This window comes from Haliotis asinina, chromosome 4 (genome assembly GCF_037392515.1).
Source record: "Haliotis asinina isolate JCU_RB_2024 chromosome 4, JCU_Hal_asi_v2, whole genome shotgun sequence".
Lineage (NCBI taxonomy): Eukaryota > Metazoa > Mollusca > Gastropoda > Lepetellida > Haliotidae > Haliotis > Haliotis asinina.
The window spans coordinates 12,846,580-12,859,469 of NC_090283.1; the positions used below are offsets into that span (position 1 = coordinate 12,846,580).

The 12,890-nt window shown below is 40.9% G+C and overlaps 1 long non-coding RNA gene across 1 annotated transcript; it reads left to right on the plus strand.

Annotated features, from left to right (window-relative positions):
* Positions 1 to 5,827: 5,827 nt before the first annotated feature.
* LOC137282036 (uncharacterized) lies at positions 5,828 to 7,707 on the plus strand. The gene is made up of 3 exons (XR_010956783.1): positions 5,828 to 5,887; positions 7,002 to 7,127; positions 7,638 to 7,707. It is a non-coding gene; the product is annotated as an uncharacterized lncRNA (long non-coding RNA).
* Positions 7,708 to 12,890: the final 5,183 nt, after the last annotated feature.

Below are 12,890 nucleotides of genomic sequence, written 5' to 3' on the forward strand. Positions count from 1 at the left end.
CGCTTATCGAAAATATCGTCGTTAGGATGGATCATTAATGATAATCGATGTGATCATTGTGTTACTGATAATATCGTACATTAGGCTTTACATTTTTTCTCATAGAATAGACGAATTTAGGACTTTATTCATGCTACAAAATGATTTTCATTTTAATAATCCCTGCTGAGACATGTAACCACTCACCAGTAATGGAAAATATATTCATTTCATTCAGAACTTTTTGCTGAAAGCAGAAGTAAGGTCTTCGATATTTATCGATCTTCGATTGATATTTAATTAAGGAATATCGATCCCTGTGATCTGTATGGATAGACAGATATACTATGGATACATTAATCCGGAACCTTGCTAATCCGAAGTCACTGAAAAATACACCACTTGGAACTAAGTAACCCACTCAATTGAAAAGGACTTCAGGTCACACGGAAGATGCACAAGATGAACAAAATCAAGAGCTGCAGTGCAGGGGGTCGTTGTTCGTTTTCCTGAACTGGTCCTCCGGACTGGTCGCCTGGTGTGGGAACGGTGGTGTAGTTTAGTGGTTAAGCGTCCTTTCGTCACGCTGAAGACCTGGGTTCAATTCCCTACTTGGTTATAGTGTGTGAAACCCATTTCTGGTGTATTGCTGGAATATTGCTGAAAGATCACTCATCTTGTTTGTTCACATTCACTGATGTGGCCACGGCTGAGCGGGTTAGGCGGCTGACTTTGTGTGCTGGCGATTAGGTGCCTGACTCTGAGGGTGCGGGTCCAAATCCCGGATGAGACTCAACCCCAAAAAGAATCACAAATCCGAAATATGACATATGTTGCATTTGACCACATTCTAAATGGCATTGTGTACTACTAGAACAACAACAACAACTACTACTACTACTACCACTACCACTACCACTACCACTACCACTACCACTACCACTACTACCACTACCACTACTTCTACTATTTATTGAGCTGGATCCTGACGACAGCTGACATTTTTAAAGTATTACATGAAGACAAGATGAATAAAATCTACTTAACGGACTCAATGTTCTCTCTGTACAGTGTGGCAAGCCCTATTCTGGTGTGCTTGATGTTGCTGGAACATTGCTTAAAGCCGTTATGGCGACAATGTCACCAGGAAGGCATCCCGGTCGTAATTTCAGACATATCTTACATGTAGGCTGGGTTGTTGACCCTCAATATCCATATCGTCATAACAAGCATTAGCTGTATTCCTTTCAGTTTAGCACCCTTTCTCAATCCTAATATCTTTTTGACAAAATTGTCATTGTAAATCACAGCAATCCACAGTATACCCTTGACAATGAATTTCACTCTTCAGCCTGAAGGGACACAAAGCAACTTCAACGTCAACGCTTACCCCGCCGTCGACAACACCCGCGAGGAACGATCCCAGCTGTACTCTCTGATACAGGAAGTATTTCCCTGCGGTAACGCGTATTCGAAAAGATGCAGAGAAGGAAGGAACTGAAGGCATAAATATTGATTCCCACGATGATACGACAAGAAGAAATCAGCCAAATCTAGGACGTTTGTAATGCTTACTTTGACGTATATATCTCTAATGTTTGCAGCTGCTGAAGCAAACCAGAATCTGAGAATGGACTGGAACCGGAAGTGGATCTGAAAGAGAATCCGGAAGTGGATCTGGAAGTGGAACAATTTCAGGTATGCCTCGAATGGATGAAAAACTGCCGGGCAAAGGAAACGTATCTCTTTTAAAGTAACTGAATAAAACACTAACCGCTGGCACAGGTTTGAACCCAAGCAGAAAACATTCGCCATATGCAACATGGTCCAGATAACGACTCAACGGTCAGAAAACTTCCCGCGAATCGTGCATGTTTCAAACAAGATGCAACGACACTGGCATTGCTCAGAAATGATCTGTCTGGAGTGAATGTCACTTGTGTCTATTTCAGGAACCTGTCGGGACAACTCCATCTGCAGGTCGTGGGCGTATCGATGAGACTGTGACGTTCACCCAGCTTTCATGAGCGTTCATTGCGTTCAAGTTGCAACAAGTGCAGAAGTTCGAAATTGAGTTAGTGTTCTCTTTATAGTGTGCTGTGTATCTACAGAAGACACCACAGATTGTTGTTTTATGGTAGGGAGAACCAAGACTTGAGATGCCGCAGATGGTGGTAGGGTTGCCTCCCTTAGACAAAGCAGAATCGGCATCCTTGGTTTCGACACCTTTGTCTTCTTTGTTCGTCCGCGGTCAATATGACGCTTGAATTTGACAGGAAAACTGTTACAGACGTTCTCCCTAAATACCAGCTGAACTATATAGTATATAAAAAGTATATAAAAAGACGCCATCATGATTATATAGCTCTCTACCAATCCGTTACTGATGACGTGTATAATGTTTCCAGTTGCATTTTCCGATCACTACTGCAATTTGGCAATTACGAATCGAAAACACACGTGTAGGTGTTATACGTCTGGTGCCATCTTCGGTGTGGAAAATGCACATGAAGCGAAGTCAGTAATTAGTTTTTATTTCGTAATTGAATGTGCGTCTTGAGAGGATACGAACAACTGCAGCTGGTCAAAGAGAGGGGAGTGCTCGCGGAACCCCGGCTACATGTTGTCCTCGAGTAGACGCAACTGCGGTCAGTGCTGCAGTCTTGCGGCAGTCTTGAGTCTTCATTTTGTAATGAGATATGTCTGTCTGTTTGCCTGTCTGTCTGCCTATTTGTCTGTCCGCCTGTAATAAGATATTTGTCATTTGCTGAGAAATAAGTTTTTCAACAGCGAAGTATAGCACACCATATCTCTTATGAAGCAACAGTAACGCGTAAGGATTAACCTGTGACCATCCGGGCAACCCATGCTCGACGTAAGAGGCGACTCACCTGATCGGGTGGTCAGACTAGCTGACTTCATTGACACGTGATCGTATCCCAGTTGCGTAGATCGATGCTCATGTTGTTCGCCACTGGATTGTCTTGTCCAGACCTGATTTTAACACACCGTTCCATATGGTCACATAGCTTTAATGTTGCTCAGGACGCCGTTAAATAACAACCCGGTCAAGATACGGAAGGTGACGGGTGGAGTAAGTGTTTCAATAATGAAACCTCCAACAATGTTAGGTTGAGGTTTTCTGGACGATAGTTACTGCACTACGCCAGATTATGTGAAAATAATCACGGCTATTTCTGGCTTCTGTTATATACGCACTTCGAAAGCAAGGGAACTTTACTGACATAGAGTACCTGCCCTCTAATAGACATTTAAGAATTTTTTTCATATTTCCAATTTTGAATCGATATTCATCGGTAAGCTGTTTTCTGAATGGCCAATATTGCCTTCTTACTGTACAAAGTTTATGAGCGTTTCTAAGCATGGAAAACACAAACTTAGGGCGTTGAATCTGAAGGTATATATACTGTCCTTAGTCCAGTTCCACTTTCGACGGTTGCTAACTGATCGCCGATGTTCCCCACACCTTGCATCAATTGTCATGCATTGCTACGTCCGTACACCAGAACACTTACAGTTCAATGGGCGGTGGGGGTAGTCTGGCGGCTGAAGCATTCGCTCATCTCGCCTAAGACCCGGGTTTGATTCCCAACATGGGACCACCAAACAATTGGTTTGAATTTCGGAGGTGTAGCAATGGCTTGCACATTGTTCAGATAAACTTGATTAATTGGTTTAATGAGTGTTGGATAGTGTGTCAATGCAAAGCCGTAACCGTATCGATAGAAAATGACGGTTCAGAGTATAAATTTAGTTTTACGCCGCTGTAAGCAATGCTCCAATAATATCACGACGGGGCCACCAGAAATGGTCACCACACATGGTACCATTGTGGGTATTCGAACCCAGACGAGCGAAAGATTTAGCCACTGGACTACTCCATCTTTCAGTGCCTGCAACAAGTCTCGTCACCACTGATGATGGATACGTGCGAAAATACAAGCCAACCGGGGAGTAGTTGAAGTGTTTTGATAGGAGTTCTTGAATCTGATATGACAAGATTAAAATATGCTCTCACCAAGTGGTTACAAATGTTTGTGACGCAGAATTGAAATCGTGATTTGAGACATGCGAATCAAACCCACGCACGTTCGTTTGCTTACATACAGGCTCCCTTGTTTTGCTGTTGTGTATTCACTCGGTTTATCAGTCTGTCTACATTCATATCCGTCTGTTTAACATCCTGTTTGAAATCAAAGCTATAAGAGCAGATAGATATTCTCACGGCCTTCAACACAACAAATCTCATATAACTAGTTATCAACACTTATCATAGATACTGAGCTTACATGTCACTTCATTGGTGATATTGGATCCGAAACATTATTATACAACAAAGGCATACTGCCCAACATATTGGTGTTTTCTGATCCATGGTTTATACAGTCATTATATATTTAGCAGATTGTCGATAACTCATGTATTTTATGGGACTGGCACTAAACTTCACAAATATCATAAATAAAACATAAACGAGTCTTCAGAATCAGGAATAACGAGATTTCTGTCATATATATACATGCATGCTGTGTGGTATGAAGCATTCCCACTTTACCGAACCATTAAAATTCCTATTGTAAAATTTATTCTAATAAATGCATGTCTTTTTGATGGTAGAATTGTTGATGGTGTAAGGGTGTAAAGGTGAAAGCTTTACACAGGCAAACTTGGTCGTTATAATTAAGTTTGTTTTATACATTTGGGGCTAGCTAAAATTATCGATAATCGGAAAGATCATTAATGATTACCGACATGACAATATCGTTCATAATTTCGTGAAACAATATCAAAATTTTCTCATAGAATGTACAAATATAGGACTTTATAGGACATGGTCTGTTTTCAAATTGTTAAGGACACTTGCTTTCTTAATAGTCCATGCAAAACATTTTCATCTCTCACCAGTGATGTGAAAAATATTAATTTTTTCAAGTTTTATCTCTCACATTTGTTAAGTTAACGATTATCGATCTCTATGATCCGGATAGATCTATGATCTATACAGATACTATGAATCTTGTTAATCTGAAGACATTTCTGACACTGAATAATATATTGTTTTGAAGCAGGGAACTCACTTTCATTTGAATGGGACTTCCTGTCACATGGAAACAGCAGGCCGAAAAAGTCTTGATTAGACCAGGTATATTTTACTGCTGTGAGACTGACTCTGAGAAAGACTAAGGGGTTCCATGCTGCTGGGTTTTTTATTGCATTGCCACTGGAATGTCTGATCCAGACTTGATTTGCGTTGAAACAACCTCATGCACCGGTAATACGACCGAAACAAACATATTGTGCAGTCACAGGTGTACAATCGACTTTGCTTTTAGCAGAGATGTCTCCGTCAGACCCCCAACCCTTCCCCAATGCTCAGACCGACCTCTCTTGGACCCTTGAAGATCCGGGTTACAATGGGTCTTTACCAACCGATGCCTGCAGTTGTCGTAAGTGGCGTTTACCGATCTTTTGGTCAGGCTCACTGGCTTGGTACACCAATGTCATCGTATCCCAACTGCGTAGGTCCAGGTTCATTTCATCACTGGATTATCTGGACCAGACACGATTACTTACAGACCGCCGTCATATTGCCGGAATAATGCTGGGTGCTCCGTAAAACAAAACTCACTCCTTATAGGTTACGCATGCATCAATAAGTTTTGCTTTGACCTTTTTGGAGGTCACGATTGTCAAATGAAAACGACGGCAATCAGATCAATATTGTACAGAACACACATGACTATATACTTTTGTTAATCTCACCACGTGGCAGGTGGTTTGCGGGTATATAACAGCTCCAAACGCTCTGACATTATAGCAGAGGCCATGGATCTGCACATGAGCGTGTTGGTCTTTCTTCTCGTTGGACTTGCGATGGCAAATGCTGGTAGGTTGCTGACGTTTTAAATATTAATATTATTATATATTTTAAGCGTGTCATTTATCCAGAGCTATGCCAAACCGTGATACCTTTATTACACATTCTGTCATGCATCAAGAGTGATTCTACTTAGATTTCTCTGTGGAACACTAGGGTAAAATACACGTCCAAAATTACTGGATACTACCGGCATGGTTTCAGCTTCCAAGTGACAAGCATAGCATTAACAGCGCAAAAAAAAAAGAACAGATGCGAAAAGAAACTTTGTATGCTAAATAACACATCATTGTTGTTGCGGTTTGTTTCTTGTCGATTTGTCGTTTAACGTCCCACTCAGCAACAGTCTAGATATTTGGCGGCGATCTGTAAATAATCAAGTCTGGGCAATTCATTGATCAGTAGCATGACCACCAATTTACCCAATTGGGTTAACATGACATGTGTCACACAAGACAGGAAACCTGACCAAATGATCGTCTCTTACGACAAGCATGGGTTGCTGAAAATCAGTATTAACTTGGACCGTCATGGGTCTGTTGTTATGGAACATCTATTTTCCACATATAGAAACATGGGTGACGCTACAAGACAAAAACGTAAACATGTGAGCCTTCGTACAGTGATTACAATTCAGTCGCGTAGCATTATTTTACTTGTATTAAAGTATGACATACCAGTCAGAACGCACGTATGCCTTCTTGGAAACCTTCAGGAATAGTCAACAAAGATAGCGGTCGCAGCAGCGAAAGCCTGGGGTATCCCTGGTACTCCTTGAGGTCACTAAATGAAAGTCCAGGGAACAGAAAAGTCCAGGCCATTCCGTATCGGAGGAAGGGTTTGACGAAATGCATCCAACGTTGTTGCATTATTCAAATGAAGTCCTGTACGTCGCCCCATTTCATCCCAGACGGATTCAGTGGGTAACAAATGAGGGGCTCTTTAACCTTGTTTTGATCAAGATATTGTTGTATTTATAGAGCGTCTGACATTAGCGACTTCTTTGATGTGTGTACAGCTGAAGTTGAAGACATTTCACAGTCCCTCTCTACTAATGACTTGTTTTAGCGTTCGATGATTTTATGCACTACTTACTATGACGTATACCCTTCTAATTTTGTAGATGCCGAGAGAAGGCAGCGACGGAGGATGATCTATAACCTCGGTGGAGGGTTGGCCAGTTTCGTGGGAGGAGGCACAAAGACCGCCCATGTTTTAGGTGGAGGAACCGGAAGTGGAATGGGAACATGTGCGTCACTCCATTTTATCCCAGAAAAATATGGCTAGGGACTTTGATCATTTATATTCACGTTTTCTGTGGTTAAAATCATTGCTCAGATTACCAGTGAAGAAATTCCAGTACTTTTTGTCTTTGATTATACAATATGATTTTTTTTCTCTATGGTTCGATAACAAGCCATTAGGCACACACCCGAGCCTGACCACCTCATCTGTATTTTCTCATTCACTAACTTCTGTTTCAGTCTTAACATTGTTCTGTTCATTGTAGATGTGTCTTTATCAAGGTGATGAAAGCTTATTGAAAATGGATGGCGTGATCCCTCAAACATGTTAACCAGACTGGTAATACCATAATGTACCATTTTGTAGCTGCTCCAAGGTCCTTCATAACGAGACTTATGCTAGCGTTCTGATGTGTGCGAGGCTGAAGTTGACAACGTTTCACGATCTCTGTCTACCCATGGTCTGATTTTTGTATGCACTGCTTAGTATGGCGTTGGCACTTCTATTGTTGCAGATGCTGAGAGAAGGCAGCAGCGGAGGACGGCCTATAACCACGGGAGCCATTTGGGCAGTTTTGGGAGAGGAGGCATAAAGACCAGAACGGGATTTGGATTTGGAAGTGGAATTCCAAGTTGTTCGTGTTCAGGTAGGGAAAGTCTCAAACCGATCTACATCAAACATCGTACAAACGATTCATCTTTTTGCCACAAAGTAGCAACAAATGGCCAATGCTGTAAACACACTTCACTATCTATATAAGAATATTTCTGTTAATACATTTGTTTGTCAACTTCAATGGATACCTTTTGTTACATATATTCCTTAAAACTTGTAGTTATCAGAGGTTCTTTCAACACCCCCTTCCACTCCCACCAGTTTCCCCATGTTATGGCTGGTCGTAAAAATTGAAGGTACTTTTTGCAACATTGGAGTAGCTCCAAAAAAGTACTTTAAAGGTCAGTTTTATACATTTTTTAAAGATGAACTATGGTTTGAAAATTACTTATGTTTACCCAGCGATATATATGTTCCGATATCAAAACTAAGAACCTGCAACAATATCCAACAAGTTGAACGCGATCGATGACATTTTATTCCAAAAGAAGAAAGATTATCTAAAGGTTACGTAGCACACACGTGGTTGGAGATCGATTTCACTAGACGGTGGCATACCTATCTCCTGACACACACACACACACACACGCACACACACACACACACGCACACACACACGCACACACGCACACACACACGCACACACACGCACACACGCACACGCACACGCACACACACACACGCACACACACGCACACACACACACGCACGCACACACGCACACACGCACACGCACACACACGCACACACGCACACACACGCACACACACACACACACACACACACACACATATATATATATATATATGGTCTGCAAAACATTTAATGTTCACGATATTATGTAAGAAAACCACCAAATATTTAAAGAACTTAAATGCATTTCTGAATGTATTGTTGAAATTGCTTATATACCTTTCAAATGATCCTGTCCTGATCCTTGCGATGTATTCAACTGTTCTCAGAGACCTGACCGATGCCAAGGTATTGTGTGCGGAAGGCCAGCAGCATGTTGTCCTCGTGTAGACGAAGCTAGAGGTCAGTGCTGACCATCATGCAATAAATACAAATTCATACAACTGACTTAGTCTCCATATATTTGTCATTTGTTGAGAGTTAAAGTTTTGAATAACGTGAACTGCGCAGAATGTTTCCAGTATGAATCAATAGTAAGCCGTGCAACCAATCCATGAGGATCCGGGTTAGCATTGACCTTCAGCAATCCACGCTCGTCAGATGCGACCAACGTGATTGAGTGATTAGGATTGGTTGATACATGCCATAGCCGAGTTGCGTAGATTGTTTTAATTTCTGAAAGACACCACAGAACTTTGAATGGTTCATGAAAGACGCAATTACCTAGAACTAGTTTGATATTAACGATGTAATTGCAACAGTCAGGCAAAACGAAAACCGGCTTGCAAGAATGTGAATGCATGCTGTAATGCAGGCATGGTTGGCATTTATGTCCAGTCGAATCTCACATATCCAGACACATGCGCTTCTCATTTTATCCGGATAAACGAATTTCAGGATATCAGAACCTCGTCAGTTACCTCATTCGTAAATACCGTCCTTTAGACAAGGCTCGCGAGTTTCGCGGGTCCGGATCATCGAAATTTCACAGTATACAGTTGTTGCATAGAAAAAAGGTTATTTTAAAACTTTAAATTATGAGATAAACATCATGTGTTGGCCAATTTCCGGGTGTTGTTGAGTATTTGAAGCACGGGAATGCATTTGGAACCGATAAAAGTAAACCAAAGGGTTTTACTGTCTGCACTCGTTTACATCGAGCACGGATACGTCATTCTACTGCTTGACAAGTATTACATGAGCCACGACCTGACAAATGACCCCAATTTGCATATATGGGAACGTCCTCCAGAACATTCCATTTGAAACAAGAGGGAAACAGGTTGTCGTCTAAATATTACAATGTTCAATTTCCTCGTGCGAATCGTGTCTTGCTTAACGAAATCTCTCTACGAGACACGTGATAAACAGCGGTATTGATTTCACGCCACCCTCCCCGACCTACCTCATGTACCTGTAGTAGTCGAGTGTATTCGTCTACATTCCTTGCCCAGCCTACTTGTCACAAACGCGTTTAATGCGCAGGCTCATATAATGCGTGTCAAGCAAAAACGCTACGTCACAATATGATTTGAATGACGCCACCACTGTTGATGACACAACAAAACAATTGTTTGCGATGTTTCTACGTGTCAAAACGCAGTGAATAGTCTTGCAGTTTCCGGGAATCTAACGCCATTTGATCATGTTTTTCAACCAATCAGATTACAGAGCACAGTGACTTTTGGTTTACAATATTCGAAAAACGTACATATGAAAGTCCCAAAAGTGACCGAGTATAATCCAACCACACAGATCCCGTATTTGTTCAACGAATGTTTGATTTAATCCGAAGCTGTTCCTTACCAAACCTTGAGTAGTAAACACCTCCAAAAAGGTAGTTGTCGAATATTGCAGTTGCATTTACAATATTTGCATGATGCTGTTTGATCAATAAACACTTTGACCTTGAAGTTTGATTTGTTGTTGAAGCAAAGCGAATCATTCTGTTTTGTTAAGTAAGAAAGTTTTAGGTACGAGACGGAAGACAATAAGGCATTATCGTATCATCCCAAACCGTGTTCCACTGCTTGTGTGAGATATAGTGGATACTAAACGACCTTCCGGGTAGTAACATTTTTATTAAACGAGTTAATGATCTGGTATCAAGCGAATGGAAACAAGTTTGATACTAAATCTTTAACGAGTTAAAATAAAATCATGGTATTTTACGGAAACAAATGTTCTCATTATTTTTTTAAGACAAAACCCTTTCCTCCTTTCCCGTTGGTCAGTGTGATGATGTTTCCTTATATTATTAACATAACAAGAATGTGCCTTCATGTCACGATACATAGGTCGGGAACCAGTCATAATAACTGGGATATCATGGCTTACATGAGTAACGGTCGAGATAAGTACTCAGGATATGATCAACTAGACCTTACAGGTGACACGCAGGTCAATCAGTTTTGAAGATTAAAGTCTCAGTGTGACCTTTTTCGGGGTCGCGATAATCAACAGAAAACGACGGCAGCAAGATCTTGTACAACACACATATCACTTCCTCTTAATCTCAACACCTGTCTGGTCACGTGCGATCTCGACCTGACATAGATGCCAGTCACCATGGATCTGCACATTGGCGTGTTGGTCTTTCTTGTCGTCGGACTGCGTGTTGCACATGCGGGTAAGTTGTTATGATTTTGCTCTTTGAATATCATTTAGACGTGTCATTTATCTAGAGCTTGTCTTTGATAGCTCTACGCTACATTTTGCCATGAGTCAGGTGTCGTTCCTCTTTGATTTGTCTTTGAAACACTGACATACACACCCCAATATAATAAAAAAAAATATATCAGGTAGTTGACATTTCACCGATATTGATCGCATTGTAACACTGTACAGCACACACTGTATTTTCCTCGGGTTTTGAAGCCTGACAGAAAGCTGTTCCTACTTACCGAAGCCTTAATTAACGCTGGCTTAATCAATTTCTGATGCTGGCAGAGTTGCCTCCCTTAGACAAAGCAGAATCGACATCCTTGGTTTCGACGCCTACGCCTTCTTTGTTCGTCTGCGGTCACAATGAGGCTTGAATTTGACAGGAAAACTGTTACAGACATTCTCTCTAAATAAGAGCTTTTATTTTACATTTATCATGTAGGAAAGAATATAAACTACATAAATGTACACTTAGTATACAACTGACGCCACTATGATTATGTAGCTCCCTCTACCATACCATTATTGATGAAGTGTATAATGTTTCCAGTTGCATTTTTCAATCACTGCTGCAAATTGCCGATTAAAAAGCTTGGTTGTCAATTTCGTTGGATATCTTTCGTTACAAAATGTCCTTAATACCTGTGGTTTCTCAGAGTTTCTGTCAAACCCCACAATTTCCCCATGTTATGACGGGTCCTAAAAGTTGAAACTACTTTAAAAGATCAATTTGTGCAACATTGGCAGAGCTAATATATAGAAACTGGTTCTAAAGATGAATTTCATACATGTTTTAAAGTTGAACTATGTTGTTTTTGAATTTACTTTTACTTACTTAGCGATGTATATATTTTATCATATTAAAAGTAAGAATCTGCGACAATAACCTAAAAACTGAACCCGGTCGAAGGCATTCTGTTCCAAAGGAAGAAAGTTTATGTAAAGTGTGTAAGTAACACTAATGTTGTTAGGAATCTCTGTAGATGTTTATTGTTTAAATCGCTAAAGTAACTTTCAAATTGTGCTGTTTAGTCACATCCGATGTCTATCCTCGTTTATGGATGTTTTCATGTATTCACAGACGCCAAGGTCGTGTGGGCGTGACCCCGGCTACATGTTGTCCTGTGTAGACGCAACTACGGTCGTTGCTGACATATCCGGGCAATAATTCAAACAACATGCATTTGAATTGGGTTTTCTTATAGCGACAATACATTTCTCAATTGTTGAAAGTTAAAGTTTTGAATATAATTAAGTGGGCAGAAATTTCCAACAGGAAGCCATAGTAAGTCGTGACAACCCACCTGTGGAGATCCGGTTAAGAAGTGATCTTAAGCAATCCTTGCTTGACATAAGAGGTGACTAACATGATCGTGTGGTCAGACTTGCAAACTTGGTCGACACATGCCATTGTATCCCAGCTGCATAGGTTTGTTATAGTGTCTACTTCTGGACAGCCATGTCCAAATATTTCTAAAGACCAAAAACTAGGTAGCCAGGCCATATGATGTTTAATTATTATTATTCAATCTGCATTCTTAATCGTTATCACTACCGCAGAGTATTTTGTTTTGTCATCCCCCTTGTCTGTGTCTGTCATCACAACAACTGTAGAGGGAAGTGCTATTGTTTCTCTGTTGAATCTTTGCCTGTCCATTGTTGTTAAAAACTGTACATATGTGCATGCTCACATGTATACTGAATGTGGAGTACTGTATTCCGCCTGTCTGTGTAGGGTCGACCGCGAGCAGGATAATGCCGCTCCCAGGAAAAGCCTTGGGGGTTGAGCTGGAAGTCCGCTCACCTCATTCATGTATATTTGTTTGACATGTCTTGTGAAACCTACTAAGGAAGT